The sequence below is a fragment of the Pollachius pollachius genome (genome assembly GCF_949987615.1).
Source record: "Pollachius pollachius genome assembly, chromosome: 14".
Lineage (NCBI taxonomy): Eukaryota > Metazoa > Chordata > Actinopteri > Gadiformes > Gadidae > Pollachius > Pollachius pollachius.
The window spans coordinates 13,758,196-13,774,645 of NC_136947.1; positions in this window are offsets into that span (position 1 = coordinate 13,758,196).

The following is a 16,450-nucleotide window of genomic DNA, read 5'->3' on the forward strand; positions in this document are numbered from 1 at the left end:
CTCCGACCGCAAGCTCGGCCAAGTGAACATTAACTTGGAGGCGGCAGCGGCGGTGGTCGACCCCTCTTAGCCGACAACAACTCCGGCATCGCCTTAAATGTTGCAGAACGCGGGCCGTCAGGGTTGAGGCCGGGTCTGAATCGACGGTGTTAGATCCCAGCTCTGTGGACGGTTACTGGGGGGGTGGGTGTTGTGGAGGATCAAAGGTGATGCGGTGGTGTTGGACTCCATCACAAGGCGATGCGTGTCTGCGGGGGTGTGCGCTGGCACTATGTGATGTTAGGAGATATAGCGGCTCTCCGTTCACTGGGAGGAGGAACTCTGTCGAGACCAGACCGACGCCTTCACTTCCGAGGCCTGAAAGACACACGCTCACACGCAATCATGCACACACAAGTACGCAAACGCAAACGCACAAGCTTTGTGCGTGCACACCCATGTGCCCGTCCACACAGATACGCACACGCACACTCATGTAACTGGATAGATCGAAACACATCTGCTCACACCTGCCATGCATGGGCACACACACACACACACACACACACACACACACAGCCACTCCGTGACCCAGACATCTGCCACCCCCAACACACAGCGCCCACCAGCACCACCTCCACCCCCACCAAGGTCATCCCCGCTCCGCGACGGAGGTGAGGTCCCACACCAACGTCTGAAGCCAGAGAACTGGGATTGAGGATGGGGGTTGGCCTTCAGCAGACACCCTCCATCACCACCACCTCCACCCCCAACACCACCCCCGGGAACCCCCCCAAGCCGGAGACAGAGATAGCAGGCAACCCAGCGGCCCTGGGTCTACAGGGGGTTGGAGGGGAGGTGGAGGGGAGGTGGAGGGGAGGTGGAAGGGAGGTGGAGGGCTGGTGGAGGGGAGGTGGAGGGCTGGTGGAGGGGAGGTGGTGGTCTCCCTCCTCCTCTCTATCCTCCCCATCCAGTTTGTCTCTGACGCGGAGCTCGGGCGAGAGAGGGAGAGAGAGAGACAGTCAGAGAGAGAGAGAGAGAGAGAGAGAGAGACAGTCAGAGAGAGAGAGGGGGGGGAAGGGGGGTTGAGAGACAACGAGACAGAGTGTGCGAGTGAGACGGAGAGACGGAGAGAGAGAGAGAGAGAGAGAGAGAGAGACATACGCAGAGACACAGAGAGAGAGAGAGAGAAAGAGACAGAGCGAAAGAGACGGAGAAAATGAGAGACAGAGAGAGATAGTAGGAGAGCAAGAGAGAGAGAGAGCCCCTTATAAAAGCTCTCTGTTTTTCCCCATAAAAACCACATCTATGGCCGTGGAGAAGCTTACGCTGTAATCCTGCATGACGGATTGAGTCTGCGGCTAAGGCACTCTCTCTCTCCCGCTCTCTACCTCTCTCCCCCTCTCTCTCTCTCTCTCTCTCTCTCTCTCCCGCTCTCTACCTCTCTCCCCCTCTCTCTCTCTCTCTCCCTCTCTCCATCTATCCATCTCGCTCTCTCGTTCAAGCTATAGCTAGTTTTTTTTCTCTCTCTCTCTCCCGCACCCAGGGTCGCCTTGATCCCTCGGAGAGTTCTGTGAGTGTGTCTGTGTGTGTGTGTGTGTGTGTGTGTGTCTGTGTGCGCGCGCGTGTGTGTGCGTGCGTGTGTGCGTGCACTGTATTTGCGATGCTGCATTTACGATGCCGCATTTGCAAGTGTGTGTGCTGACGTATGTCAAAGTCTGCATAATGCGCCTTTGAGCCGCGACGCACGCAAGTCGCTGTCTCCCTGATGTATGTTTGTGTGTGTGTGTGTGTGTGTGTGTGAGTTAGTGCGTAGTTCTGTGTTTGTGTGTTTGTGTGTATGTGTGTGTTCGGGTGTAGGTCTGTGTGTATGTGTGTATGTGTGTGTTTGTGTGTACTTCTGTGTTTGTGTGTGTGTGTATGTGTGTGTGTTCGGTTGTAGGTCTGTTTTTTGTGTGTGTGTGTGTGTGTGTGTGTGTGTGTGTGTGTGTGTATCTGCGTGCGTGTGTGCGCGCGTGTATCGGTGTGTGTATTACTGTGCATGTGGCCCTTCCTCCTTCAACCGAATCAGAATTATAAAACGGGCCCCGGAGAAGGTCCGTATCTGTTGCCAGCGGGGCCACGGCAACGCTAAACAGATGTCAGCGGCAGGCAGCAGAACCGTATTGAATGTCGAATAAATCCCCTCATGCCCAGCTCCTACCCTACCCCCTCCCATCCATCCACCCAGTCACGGAACTGTGTGTCGCCAGAGGAACAGCGTTGGGTGGTGGAGGTGGGGGTGGGGGTAATGGTGGAGCTGGTGGTGGTGGTGGTGGTGGTGGAGGTGGTGGTGGTGGTGGTGGAGGTGGTGGTGGTGGAGCTGGTGGTGGTGGTGGTGGTGGTGGTGGAGGTGGTGGTGGAGGTGGTGGTGGTGGTGGTGGTGGTGGTGGTCGTGGTGGTGGTGGTGGTGGTGGTGGAGGTGCAGTGGTGGAGGTGTAACAACAACCTACTGTCAGAGCACCACAGGAGTGGTGCTCTCATGGGGAGGGAGGGGGGAGCCGCTCCCAGAGAGGCGTATGGTTGACCTGGTTTATTCCTGCTCCCCCTTCTCTCTCCTCTCTCTCTCTCCTATTCTCTCACCATCTCTCCTCGCCTCTCTTTCTCCACCTTTCTCACCCTCTACCCCCCTCTCTCCCTCTCCTCTCTCTCTCTTCTCTCTCTCTTTCCTCTCCCTCTCCTCTCTCTCTCTCTTTCTCTTTCCTCTCCCTCTCCTCTCTCTGTCTCTCTTCTCTTTCCTCTCCCTCTCCCCTCTCTCTCTCACTCTCTCTTTCTCTTTCCTCTCCCTCTCCTCTCTCTGTCTCTCTTCTCTTTCCTCTCCCCTCACTCTCTCTCTGTCTCTTTCTCTCACTCTCTCCCCTGTGTGAGTGTGAAGAGGCCTGTCAGGCTGAACACCTCAAGGTACCACCAAGGCTGCTCAGCCAATAGGACGCCAGATGAATGGTGGCATTCTCCTTTCTGGAGCCTTAACCGAACCTTCAGATATCACACACGGACACCCACCTGTCCACGGCCCTGTAATGATCTCAACACCCTCTCACAACAACACCCACATCTCTCTCCCTGCTTCTCTCTCTCTCTCTCTCTCTCTCTCTGGTCTGTGGATTACAAAGGCCTGAAGCCCAGAGAAAAGTAGCCCCTATCACATGTGGCCGGACATTCATACTGCCATGGATCAACTGCTGTTAAGCCCCCCCCCCCCCTCCCTGCCCCAGCCCATGGGAGCTAACCAGACCCTCCTCCATCACCACCAACACCACTAACACCACCACCACTGCGGGTCACTTCCACTTATCCACTTGTCGGCTCTGTGACATTTACTCCAAGCGTTTACTTGTACATTAGTTCCCTAGTCTCGACTCTGTCTGTGTTATTATTATTTAGTAATCTGTCCCTCTCGCACAGCCTCGCTCACTCTCTCACTCTCTCTTTCTCTCTCTCTTTATCCATCTCCATCACTCGTCTTTCTCTCGCTCGTTCTATCACCCTCTTGCTTTTTCTCTCGCTATCTCTCTCAGGGCATTAGGCATTCAGAGATCTTTCAATGACATGTGGTGGAAGTTATCGCCTGATCTCTCCCTCTCTCCCTCCCTCTCTCCCTCCATCACTCTATTGCACTAATCTTCCTTAATCTTTACAGGCCAGAGTGAAGGGAGAATTAGTTTCCCACTCCTCTCTCGACAGTCTATCACACCTCCCTTCTGTGCTCCTCGTCCCCTCCATTGCCTTCCTGCTCCTCCCCCTGAGCACAAGTATCTCCGTCTCCTCTCTCGTCCTGTCTTTATCTCTCTCTCTCTCTCTCTGTCTTTCTCTCTCTCCCTCCTAACTCCTCCGGTTCTCTCTCTCCCGCACTCCTCTGTGTCAACCTCTGCAGCTGCGTCTCCCCAATTTTCTCCTCATCCTGAGTTTGCCTACTCTCCCCCTCTCTCCCCCTTTCCCTCTCTGTCTCTCCATCAATCATTTTTACCTCCTCTCTGCTCAGAGCGTTTTTGCTTTTTGTCGGCAACAAACGGTAAAGGTCATCCTCCCCCAACTCCTTGCCCTCCCCTCTCCCGCCTTTCTCTCCTCACCTGACCTCCTCTCTTTCGTTATTTTATCACTCTCCCTCTACAGAAGGCTCCTGGGGACCTCTGGGGGCCCGATGCTCACTCTCAGCCTGGTGGACTGTTCACCCTCTGCTGTGTCCTTCCACACCTGCTTTTCTGCCTCATCCCCTCCCCCGTCTCTGATTTCCCCCCCCCCTCCTCTCGAAGCATCTCCACTCTATCCCTTTCCCTGTCCCTTTCCCACATTTCTCGTGACTTCCTCTCTCTCTCTCTCTCTCTCTCTCTCTCTCTCTCTCTCTGTCCCAAAGAAAAGGCAATAAAATGTACAAATATCCACTGTGAAAATATCGATGTCTAAGTGGAGTTCCACACATACAATTCTCTCTCTCCCTACTCCTGTCCCCCTCTAACTCTCTATTCCTTTACTGTGTCAAAGAGAGAAGGCAGGAAAAGCCAATACTGGTTGTGTTCAGTCAGGGATTTCTACCCAGTTTCTTAGTCCATTTGTAGTTTCCACACCTAAAGTGTTCCCTCTCCCTCTTTATCTAACTCTCTCTCCCTCACTAACTCTCTGTCTCCCCCCATTCTCTGTGTAACCCTCCTCTCACCCTCTCTCTCTCTCTTAACTGTGTCAAAGAGAAAAGGCACGAAAAAGCAAGCACACAGCTTTGTTGAGTTCAGTTTTTCTCTTTTCTCAAGTGGTTTCCACAACCTGAAATGATCTCGCTCTCTCTCTCTCTCTCTCTATTTATTTGTCTATATACTATATGTATTTCTTGTCTCAAAGAGAAAAGGCAGGTAACTCTGGCTTCGCTTCATCATGTTTGACTATATATAAAAATGTCCAAGTTCAAGTATTGTTTCCACAGCCAAAATGGTCGACCTGCTCTGACAGGTCGGAGACATTTCTGTGATGGTTTACAGGTCAGTCTTCTTCGGAGAGCAAATGTAGAAAAAGAAAGGGTCGGACAGATCATAACGGATGTTTCGGAAGCTAGACACGGACAGGCCTTTAGAGAAATGTGAAGTTATATACCTTAGTTCACCTGTTTTCCAGAAACCCTTTTTGACATTTAACACCGCAAACAAAACGTCAGTTAGTAGTTCGGTAGCTCCGAACGCGTAAAAAAACACAACATCTATCAAGTCACAAGAGACAGACCCCCGTGCCGCTCAGAATACAAATCATTTCCCTCTGTTACAACTGTCCTTTTCCCTACTCCTCTCTTTCTGGTATGTGTTGCGACCCTTCAATCCTACTCCTTGATTTTCGGACTTTCATTTCCTCTCCGTCTAAATTCAAATCCAACCCGGGTCACAGTGTGCGGTGCTGCCAGACTTAAAAAGCAACACAACAAAGAAATACGATGACAAGTTTGATGATTGGCAGAGGCCCACTTCGGCAAACCTCCTTCGCAGGGACCAGCCTGAATAAGACAAAAGAAGCACATTTCCGCCGTGGTTTTCTAGTTTCTGCCTCATCATTTGTGGCAGTCTATTGTGTTCCGAGTTAGCCGTGTTTTGGGCGTTATCATATCCACACAAAACATAAGGAACATTGTGTTTCTGTTCTCCAAAGATTTTCTGTGTCTGTGTGTGTGTGTGTGAGTGTGTGTGTGTTTGTTGTTCTACGCTTGTTGGGACTATAAAGATTGTTTGTGTGTGTGTGTGTGTGTGTGTGTGTGTGTGTGTGCGTGTGTGTGTGTGTGTGTGTGAATGTCAGAGAGAGAGAGAGAGAGAGAGAGAGCTTGTGTGAAAGTGTATTATATAGCCGTGTGTTTCAGAACTCACACACACACACCCACCATATTGTATCCTTATCAGATTCACAAAGTGACAGAACATTTCCCTTCAAAGAACAATGAGTGCGCTCAGGAGAGCTCAGCGTGTTACTCTGAGTTCTTTCCCCTCCAGCGTTATAATTAGGTGTACCCTAAAAACAAGAAGGGGAAAATATATATATATATTTCCTGTGTTTTATTTCCGGTTTTCTCCCTAAAGTCGTTCCCGTGAAGTCACGCATGCTCAGTGATCGTAATCCTCCTGCTCCTAATTAGCGACGCTGTTAGCCGTGCGCTAGCTCCATACGAAGAACAAACTACATTGAGACGCTCTCATCTCAGCTTGGCTCTGCGGCGCGACATCAAGACACCCCCGATCGGGCGTAATAACCACGCTTCGTATTCAAACACTCACTGTAGCCTACTGTTTAATTAGCTTTTAAAGAGCCACGCGTTCGGACGCAAATAACGCATGCCTTTGTAAATGGGCTAATGTACTAAATTCAGAACACCAAAAACCAACAAAATGGGAGAGGAATGCAAATAGTTGTGATCATAGTTTTTCTCGATGTCGTGTGATCATTCCTGCTATCTTCCAGCAACAACAAATAAAAATGGCAGTTAGGGACTGGTAAAAGGCACTCGGATGGAGCAACACTGAGGTGGAGTAAAACACGACACTGTTTCCTCAAAGAGAGAGCGGCACAGCAACATTTTTGCTTCACCTCAACGAAGTTGCTCAAACAATATGGGTTCACATCGTGCAGGTCAACTCACCGCTTTTCAACTCCTCAAGGACAACAACACAACGTCAACATGACAAAACAGCCTGACACAAAGTACACGGTACAATTAATAAACAAAAGGCCCTCTGGTATGATTGTCTATATGGCCTTGCGACTGTCTGTAACTATGTGTATACTATATAGGCTACTAGAACTTACATTTTTCTTTTTTTTCATAATAACGTTTTCAAAAGCCAAACAATATCATTGCCGGCTTGCGGCGGGGAGATATGAATTGCCAGCGGGGAGAGACGTATGGCTCTGTCTTCTGGCAGCGGCGGAGGGAGGGAAGGCTGAATCGTTTTCCCCTCCCGTGCGTTGCGTTCGCTTAGCAGTCGGTTGCTTTCTGGTCCGCTGAAAGACGCCGCTCATTATCAGCTCTGTAGGGAACGCACTTATCGTACCACTGAAGAGCAACTGGGTGAAACCAGGAGCCGTGGAGAGTGTGTGTGTGTGTGCGTGTGGATGACGTAAAAGGAGGAATGTGATTAAAGCAGAAGAAAGGCTTTGAGTGCCAGGATGGATGTGAAAAAAACTGCAATATTAGAACGATGTAACTGGACGGAAAGGGGTGTGTGCATATGTGTGCACGTATGTGCTTATATGTGTGCAGGTATGTGTGTGTAAGTATGCACGTATGTGTCTGTGTGTGTTTGGAGTGTGCACGTATGTATGTGTGTGTGAGTGTGCACGTATGTGTGTGTGTGAGGGGATCAGTGGGCCTCACATGTGACGAACGGCGGTGATGCTAAAGCGACAAATAGGGAGACGAGGAGGAGGAGAAGGAGGAGGAGGAGGAGGAATGCTGCTCAGACATCCACCTCCCTAGCTTTGAACCCCACTTTCCTGAGGATAAAACAAATCCACATGCAGAGCGGGAGAGAGAGACCAAGGCGGGAGGGATGGAAGGGGTAGAACGCAGAGGGAGGCAGAGGGGCGGAGTCAACCAGGGGATGAAGGGATGCTGAAGGTCAAACACCTTCTTCACAAGGTCACTCCTCTCTGCCGCCACCGCCGCCGTCCCCACCACATGCGTTCCTTAACACTGGAGGAGCCTCATCCTATTCCACGCCCGCCGTGTGGAATAAGTGCTGTCGTCGCTGACAACAAGACGCCCCAGCGGCTCGGCGGGCGGGTCGAGCGAGACGGTCATTACGTGCGGGCTGCGACGCCGCATTCATCTCAGGCGGAGCGGCCGGCGGCACTGATTGCCGTTATCACGGTGGCGGGAGCGAGGGGGGGGGAGACAATTATTATTATTGTTGTTGTTGTTGTTATTAGTAGGATTCAGCCGTGCCCACTCTACTCTGCCCCCCATCCCCCCCCCACACACACACACACACACACACACACACACACACACACACACTCTGCTGGGGAGGCGTGGAGCGAAACGGCGGGAGATTCATTTTAATGTTGTTGTTGATTTTACCGGTTGCCGCCGACAACGGCAAGAGTCTCACCCCCGCCCATTGACCCATTAATCCAAGATGATTAGCCTGCGCTCTAATGGCCAAACACACTAATCACATTATCGCCGCGGACGCCACACACACACACACACACACACACATACACACACACGCACACTCCCACAAGCATGCAGACACACACACACACACACTGAGTAGCTGATAATTTCCTTTATCGTCTTTTCAGTTTGTTTATCTCTCACTCTGCCCTGCCTGTGTGTGTATGTGTGTGTGTGTGTATGTGTGTGTGTCTGTGTGTCTGTGTGTGTGTATCTCTATGTGAGTGTGTGTATGCAAGAGTTTGTGTCTGTGTGTGTGTGTGTGTGTGTGTGTGTGTTTTTGCCTGTGTGTGAGTGTCTGTGTGTGTGAGTATATATGTGTGCTTGTGTGCATGTGTGCTTGCAGGCACCCGTTGCTAACGACTATTCTCATAACTAACAGTTGGCTGGCATCGTGCTGCACCTGTGGGTGGCGGTGGACTAGGTGGGGTACAGGTGGGGGACCTGGATCTGCTACCAAGAGAGAGGAGGGGTCAGAGAATGATGAGGATGATGAGGGGGCTGAGGGAGAGAGAGAAGAGGGTTGAGGAAGAGAGTGAGGAGAGAGAGAGAGAGAGAGAGAGAGAGAGAGAGAGAGGACAAGGGAGCCATCGACAGAGATAGAATTGGGGGCTGGAATCCGGCAGGTCAATACGGGCGAGACAGTGAGAGCGAGAGCGAGAGCGAGAGTGAGAGAGAGAGGAAACAGGAGGAGGTCAAGTGGTGAGAGAACTACAAGGCAGACGAAGGGAAAAAGTGTTGAAAAAGAACCGAGTGAGAGATGAGAGAGAATGGTAGAGAGATACCAAGAGGAAGAGAGAGTTACTAAGGATTCTGTAGCAAATGACTTCAGTTGGTAGCATCAAATTCCCTTTTAATTAAAAGTCTAAATCCTCCTCACTTTAAAGCCTCACACTTTATAATTAACATTCTGATCTCACCCCCCACCCATACACACACACACACACACACACACACACACACACACACACACACATAAACCCAAACATAGAGTAACAATTAAAAAACTTTAGCGATTTTCTTTCTTGCCCTTTTTTTTTTTACATCAAAAAACCCCATTAATTAAAAATTGTCCAATGAACAATGGGCCAATATTGATGCGGACCCCCGCTTTGCTCATTAGCCGCTGGTTAATTGATCCTAACGGCCGTGTTTACCACCAGAGACGCTTTAAGAGCGAAAACATTATAATTTTTACCTCGTTTCATGGCGAGACTTTAAATGGGGGTGGGGGTGGAGGTGGTGGTGAGAGTGGTGGGGGTGGTTTGTCATCAGGGACAGTGGCTTTCCGAGATCACAGCAAGAGTTGCAATAGGATAGGAGGGCCCCGGGTCGGCTCCTCTCTGGGGACTTGTGGTCCCAGTATGGCTCTTAGAAAAAGTTATTACATATTCAATATTGCTTATGGCTAAGCTGCTGAGCGCTGGGGTATTGCACTGGGGTGGGGAACTACTAGACTGCACAGGTCATTTCCTCTGGTCCGTCAGTGACACCCCCCTCGTCTCCGCAGAGACGCCGACCCGACTCATCCATCAAAACTCCATTACCCAGAATCCATCAAAACAACTCCCGACAGGCGAGACATTTTCCTCCGCTGTTTGTCTGTGTTGTGTCTGCCTTTTTGTTTGGTTCAGCCTCACACAACGTAAACACCGCTAAAAAGCTCCCAAGGGATAACGATTCATATTAGTCCTGTTCTAACAGCTCTTATTTACTCAATAATACTTGTATTTAAGTTTGTTTTTTCCACTGCAAAAAAAAGATTTGTTTTGTGCTGTTGTGTTCACTGCAAAGCTCGTGGCTTCCACCTGGGGTCACGTGATTGGATAATGACAGATAACTGACGAACACGGATGAGAAATATTACGACGTACCTCGATTATCCCATCGCCCGTCTGGCCCAGAGCTACGATGCATTCAAACAGGGAAAAACACTCTGCCAGGAATTACTTTGACCCGCCGGAAAGGAGGGTCCAACTGCCATTTAGATGTTATTTTCTCCGAGAACGAGGATAAGGATGTCTGAATGTCTGTGACCTTAAAACACCCCCCAACTTCGGCTCCACATTAACATTCTCCTCACTCTTCCGGAAGCTCCTCACGCTCAGCCTCCATTTTGTAGTTGTCTTAATTTGTCTCCTTCAGCTTAATCATTCACACACACGCACATGTTTATGCACACACACACACACACGTTACATTAGCACCAACACTCTTGTTTTCCCTCCCTCTCTCCCTCCCTCCCTCCATTTCTGCTTGGTATTTTGTGTTTTTTGTCCGGGCAGATCTTGATTTGACCCTGATTAATAAATTCCTCCTGCCAGGGAAGTGGAAACTAGAAACGCAAGGTTTTCTCCTGTCATTCATCTGCTCTCTCTCTCTCTCTCTCTCTCTCTCTCTCTCTCGCTCTCTCTCTCACTCTCTGTCTTACTCTGTCCTTTGAATACTCTTTTTAATTACTTTCTGCCTCTCTCTCTACAACTCCTCTGTCTATATTTCTCCATCAGTTTTCCTCTTTCCCTCTTGCTTTTCCTTTCCTCCTCACTTTGTGTGTAAGTGTGTGTGTGTGTGTGTTAATGGATTATGTGCCTGTGTGTGTGTGTGTGTGTGTGTGTGTGTGTGTGTGTGTGTGTGTGTGTGTGTGTGTGTGTGTGTGTGTGTGTGTGTGTGTGTGTGTGTGTGTGTGTGTGTGAAATCAAAGTGTATGTACATGTGTGTAGATCTAAGGGGCCTTTATATGTGTACGTGCAAGTGTATGTTTGTATGTGGGGCCAAGTGTGTTTGTGTGTCTGTGTGTGTGACCTTTTATTCTTCCCTCTTCCATCCTTCCTTGGTTAAAGCCCAGAGGAGGAAGGGGACATGAACCCTGGTCACTGCGTTGCCGTGACAATGTCATTAGCTTGTCGGCGCACGATCGCGGCGGCGGCTGTGGTTAGCATGTCCCAGGCGTGGTGTGACAATTTGATTAGTGTGTGTGGCGGATGTGTCGCGCCAGCGTGGCTAAGTCAAGTCCATCACACATCAGGACGGGGCTGTCTGCCCCCTGGCAGCCCATCACACTGACACACTAACACACACACACACACACACACACACGTATCCAAGTATACACACACACACACATACACAAGTATATTTATATCAGACACACAAATACACACATTTGTAGAAACATACAAACACACAAACCAACAAAAGTAAATTTATATCGACACACAAACACATACACGCATGTATGCACATAAACACACACACATATATACAAACACACACACATGTATAATAATAATAATAATGATAATAATAATAATAATAATAATAATGGATTGAATTTATAGAGCGCTTTTCTAGACACTCAAAGACGCTTTACAGTGAAGGGGGGACCTAACTAACCACCACCAGTATACAAACACACACACACAAACACACACACACACACACACACACACACACACACACACACACACACACACAGTACATTGCTGTCAATACGTATGAACCAGTGTTGCGGCCGGCAGTTCTCTGTGTGGTGGGATCAGAACGGAGGCAGCTGTGATGTGTGTGCTCATCCCCGCTTGTAATACATTCAGTGGTCGGCATGACGAAAAAAGTCTTGTCGGATTTATCTGCTCCTGTTTCAAAGACTCGACGCACAAAAACAAAATGTATTCCCCTGTCGCCGGATCACAGCCTCACCAAGAAAACCTTTCTCTCACTCTGTCTCTCCCCCTATATATCTATCTTCCCGTCTCTTTCTCTGTCTCCCATTCTCTCTCCCCTTCTCTGTCTCTCTCTCTCATTCTGTCTCTCCTTGTATATATATATATATATACAGTGGGGCAAAAAAGTATTTAGTCAGCCACCAATTGTGCAAGTTCTCCCACTTAAAAAGATGAGAGAGGCCTGTAATTTTCATCATAGGTATACCTCAGTTATGAGAGACAAAATGAAGAAAAAAAAATCTAGAAAATCACATTGTCTGATTTTTAAAGAATTTATTTGCAAATTATGGTGGAAAATAAGTATTTGGTCAATAGCAAAAGGTCATCTCAATACTTTGTTACATGCCCTTTGTAGGCAATGACAGAGGTCAAACGTTTTCTGTAAGTCTTTACAAGGTTTTCACACACTGCTGCTGGTATTTTGGCCCATTCCTCCATGCAGATCTCCTCTAGAGCAGTGATGTTTTTGGGCCTTCGCTGGGCAACACAGACTTTCAACTCCCTCCAAAGATTTTCTATGGGGTTGAGATCTGGAGACTGGCTAGGCCACTCCAGGACCTTGAAATGCTTCTTACGAAGCCACTCCTTCGTTGCCCGGGCGGTGTGTTTGGGTTCATTGTCATGCTGAAAGACCCAGCCACGTTTCATCTTCAGTGCCCTTGCTGATGGAAGGAGGTTTTCACTCAAAATCTCACGATACATGGCCCCATTCATTCTTTCCGTCACACGGATCAGACGTCCTGGTCCCTTGGCAGAAAAACAGCCCCAAAGCATGATGTTTCCACCCCAATGCTTCACTGTAGGTATGGTGTTCTTTGGATGCAACTCAGCATTCTTTCTCCTCCAAACACGACGAGTTGAGTTTTTACCAAAAAGTTATATTTTGGTTTAATCCGACCATATGACATTCTCCCAATCCTGTACTGGATCATCAAAATGCTCTCTAGCAAACTTCAAACGGGCCCGGACATGCACTGGCTATAGCAGGGGGACACGTCTGGCACTGCAGGATTTGAGTCCCTGGCGGCGTAGTGTGTTAGTGATGGTAGCCTTTGTTACTTTGGTCCCAGCTCTCTGGAGGTCATTCACTAGGTCCCCCCGTGTGGTTCTGGGATTTTTGTTCACCGTTCTTGTGATCATTTTGACCCCACAGGGTGAGATCTTGCGTGGAGCCCCAGATCGAGGGAGATTATCAGTGGTCTTGTATGTATTCCATTTCCTAATAATTGCTCCCACAGTTGATTTCTTCACACTAAGCTGCTTACCTATTGCAGATTCAGACTTCCCAGCCTGGTGCAGGTCTACAATTGTGTTTCTGGTGTCCTTTGACAGCTCTTTGGTCTTGGCCATAGTGGAGTTTGGAGTGTGACTGTTAGCAAAGTAGCAAGTGGAGGACAGAGGAGCCTCTTAAAGAAGAAGTTACAGGTCTGTGACAGCCAGAAATCTTGCTGGTTTGTAGGTGACCAAATACTTATTTTCCACCATAATTTGCAAATAAATTCTTAAAAAATCAGACAATGTGATTTTCTGGATTTTTTTTTTCATTTTGTCTCTCATAGCTGAGGTTTACCTATGATGAAAATTACAGGCCTCTCTCGTCTTTTTAAGTGGGAGAACTTGCACAATTGGTGGCTGACTAAATACTTTTTTGCCCCACTGTATATATCATTTGCTCTTGCTCCTTCTATCTCTCCTTGTGTGTGTGTCTCTCTCTCTTCTTCTTTCTCTCTCTCTCCTTCTATCTCTCTCATTTTGTCACTCTCTCTCTTTCTCTCCTTCTGCAAACCCCCACTCTCCCCACTCCTCCTGTTTCTCATTTTACTCTATCCATCTCTCTGTCTCTCGCCCTATCTCTCAGACTTTCTACCCCATTTTTGACTCTAAGTCTCTATCTATCTCTCTCTCCCCGTCCCTCTCAATCATTCTCCCCCCCTCCCCCATCCCCCTCTCCCCTGTATTCCCACAGCGTCTCTCGCCCTGACAGAATGCTCTCCATCATTTATTCATGTTTCCCGTCAATACAAATGTTCTAATTGTCCGCATGGCTCTGCGTCTGGTGCTGGCACGATCTGTCCCTGAACGCTGTCCCTGCCGCTGGCTCTCACACCGCACACTTTACACTCTCGCCCTCTCTCTCGCTCTCTCACACACTGTTCACTTAACTCTCGCTCTCTCTTTCTCTCTCCCTCACATACACACGGTTCACTTTACAGTCCCTCTTTTTCTCTCCGCAGACCATACACTTTATAACCTGTCTATCTCTCTCACACGTACACTTTAAACTCCCTCTCTCTCTCTCTGACACCACACACTTTATACTCTCTCCATCTCTCTCAACCCATAGACTGTACACTCACTCTTCCCCTCTCCCTTTCTCACTCTCTGTCTCACTCTTTCACCTTAAGCTCTCTCTTTTGCTCTCCATTTTATCTCTCTCTCTCTCTCTCTCCCCGTACATGCATCGTGTTCCCTGCTCTTCATCCTCTCTCTCTCATCTCTCTCTCCGTCCCTCCCCTGCTCTGCATCTGTTATCATCCCTCTCCAACGTTCTCCATTTGATCCTGTGGTGCTCACCCTCTTCCATGCCCGCGGTCATCTATTTCTTCTTCTAATCTTATCTCTTCCCTTCATCTGTCCCTCCCTCCATCTTTTCCCGTCTGTCTTCATCTTTAAGCCTTTTCTTGCTTCAATCTTTAAATGTCGGCTCTTTATCTTTGGTTTTCCTTTCCCTGACCACTAAGTTCTGGTCATGGCTGCCCGGGATCTCTTGGGCACCAGTTCTGTCATGGTCATGGCGCTGACTCACTCAGGGTAATTTGAGTAATAATAAGGAAAGTGGTGGGGGGGGTGTTAGTTGTGGAGGAGATGGTGGTGCTAGAGGAAGTGATGGTGATGGTAGAGGTGGTAGTGTTGGAGAAAGTGGTGGTGGAGGAGGAGGAGGAGGAGGAGGAGGAGGAGGAGGAGGAGGAGGAGTAGGCAGGCCTTGGCATAGTCTTTCAACCACGATGTCTGTGGCGGGTCGAACTTCAGGGTAGTAATGCGTGTGAGAAGGAGAGAGCGAGAGAGAGTAAGAGAGGGGGGGGGGGGGGGCAGCATGCCAGACACATCTCATGCTAGCGCCAACCCCCCGCCACCCCGAGGCGATTGTTGCCTTCTGGGCTCGGGCTGTACACAGACAAGGACGTAATTGGTGGAAACTGGCAGAAATGACCTGCGCTGGTAGAAATGGAGGCACGGACAGTCCTGCTCATAATGCCCACCTCCTCTCTCTCTCTGCATCTCTCTATCCCCTCTCTCTCTGTCTGTCTGTAGCTCGCCCACTGGCCTCAATCTCTCCCTCTCTCTCGCCCGCTTTTTCCCTGTCTCTATCCCTCTCACTCTCTCTCCATCTCACTTTAGCTCACCCCGTGTCACACTGATCCAACGAATCCTTGCTTTTTCCTCAATACATTACAAAAACTTTACCCCCCAAACCTCACCCCAACCCTGCTACCACACACACACACACGCACACACACACTCACACACACGCACGCACACTCACACACACACACACACACACACACACACACACACACACACACACAGACACACACACACACACACACACAGACACACACAAGGTGCAAGGGCATTGCCTCAGTTTTATACAATTCCCTTTGGCTTTTCACTTACACAATGTTCTTCATTCACTTTCTCTCTCTTGTTCTCTCTCCATATGCTCCAACCAACCTCACTCCCCCCTCTCTCTCTCCTTTTTCTCTCCCTCCTGTCTCCCCCTTCCTCTCACATCTCCATCAAAGGACACACAGAACACACACACACACACACGCACTCACACTCACACACACAGACACACTCTTACAGACACACACACATATACACACAAACACACACACAGATACACACAAACAAATTCACACACACACACACGCACACAGACACACAAACACACAAACACACACACACACACAGGCTGTTGGAGGGTCAGCGGAGGTGTTTGGGAGACTTGGAGAGGGAACAAGGTTTGAGACAGACTTGCAGGAGTGGCCTTGGGTTTGATATAGACTAAACTCCTGCCTGCCGCCAGATGGCCAGCTGTCAGTACCTAAAGGTCCGGGATCAAACGGCAAAATCTGGAACGTCGATGTTACCGTCTCGCCAGTCTCTTTACTTCTGGTCGATTTGTACACCCAGAAATACACAAATATTATGATACTTTATTGGTAATTATACTGATGCTAATGTAAATAAAACCAAAGGTAGAAACTGTGTACAATGGTGTGTTGTTCATTTTAAATTGAGATCGGTCTAGCCTGTAGTCTGTTTTTCAGTTTGTTCGTTTCGACCACAAGCTAACAAAAAATGACTACGTACCACAATAAACCTCGGACTTCACCAAAAGCCTCCAAAGAATTGTAAAGCATGTAACACATTCAAGATGGGCGCTGCAGCATCCCAATGTTGTTTTGTTTTAGATTTGTTCCCTCGGTTGTTTGACGTCCCCACAAGTCTCAAGAAACTTTCCCCTGATTCAAAATGGCTGTCGTGCTCTCCCTTGTGTTGA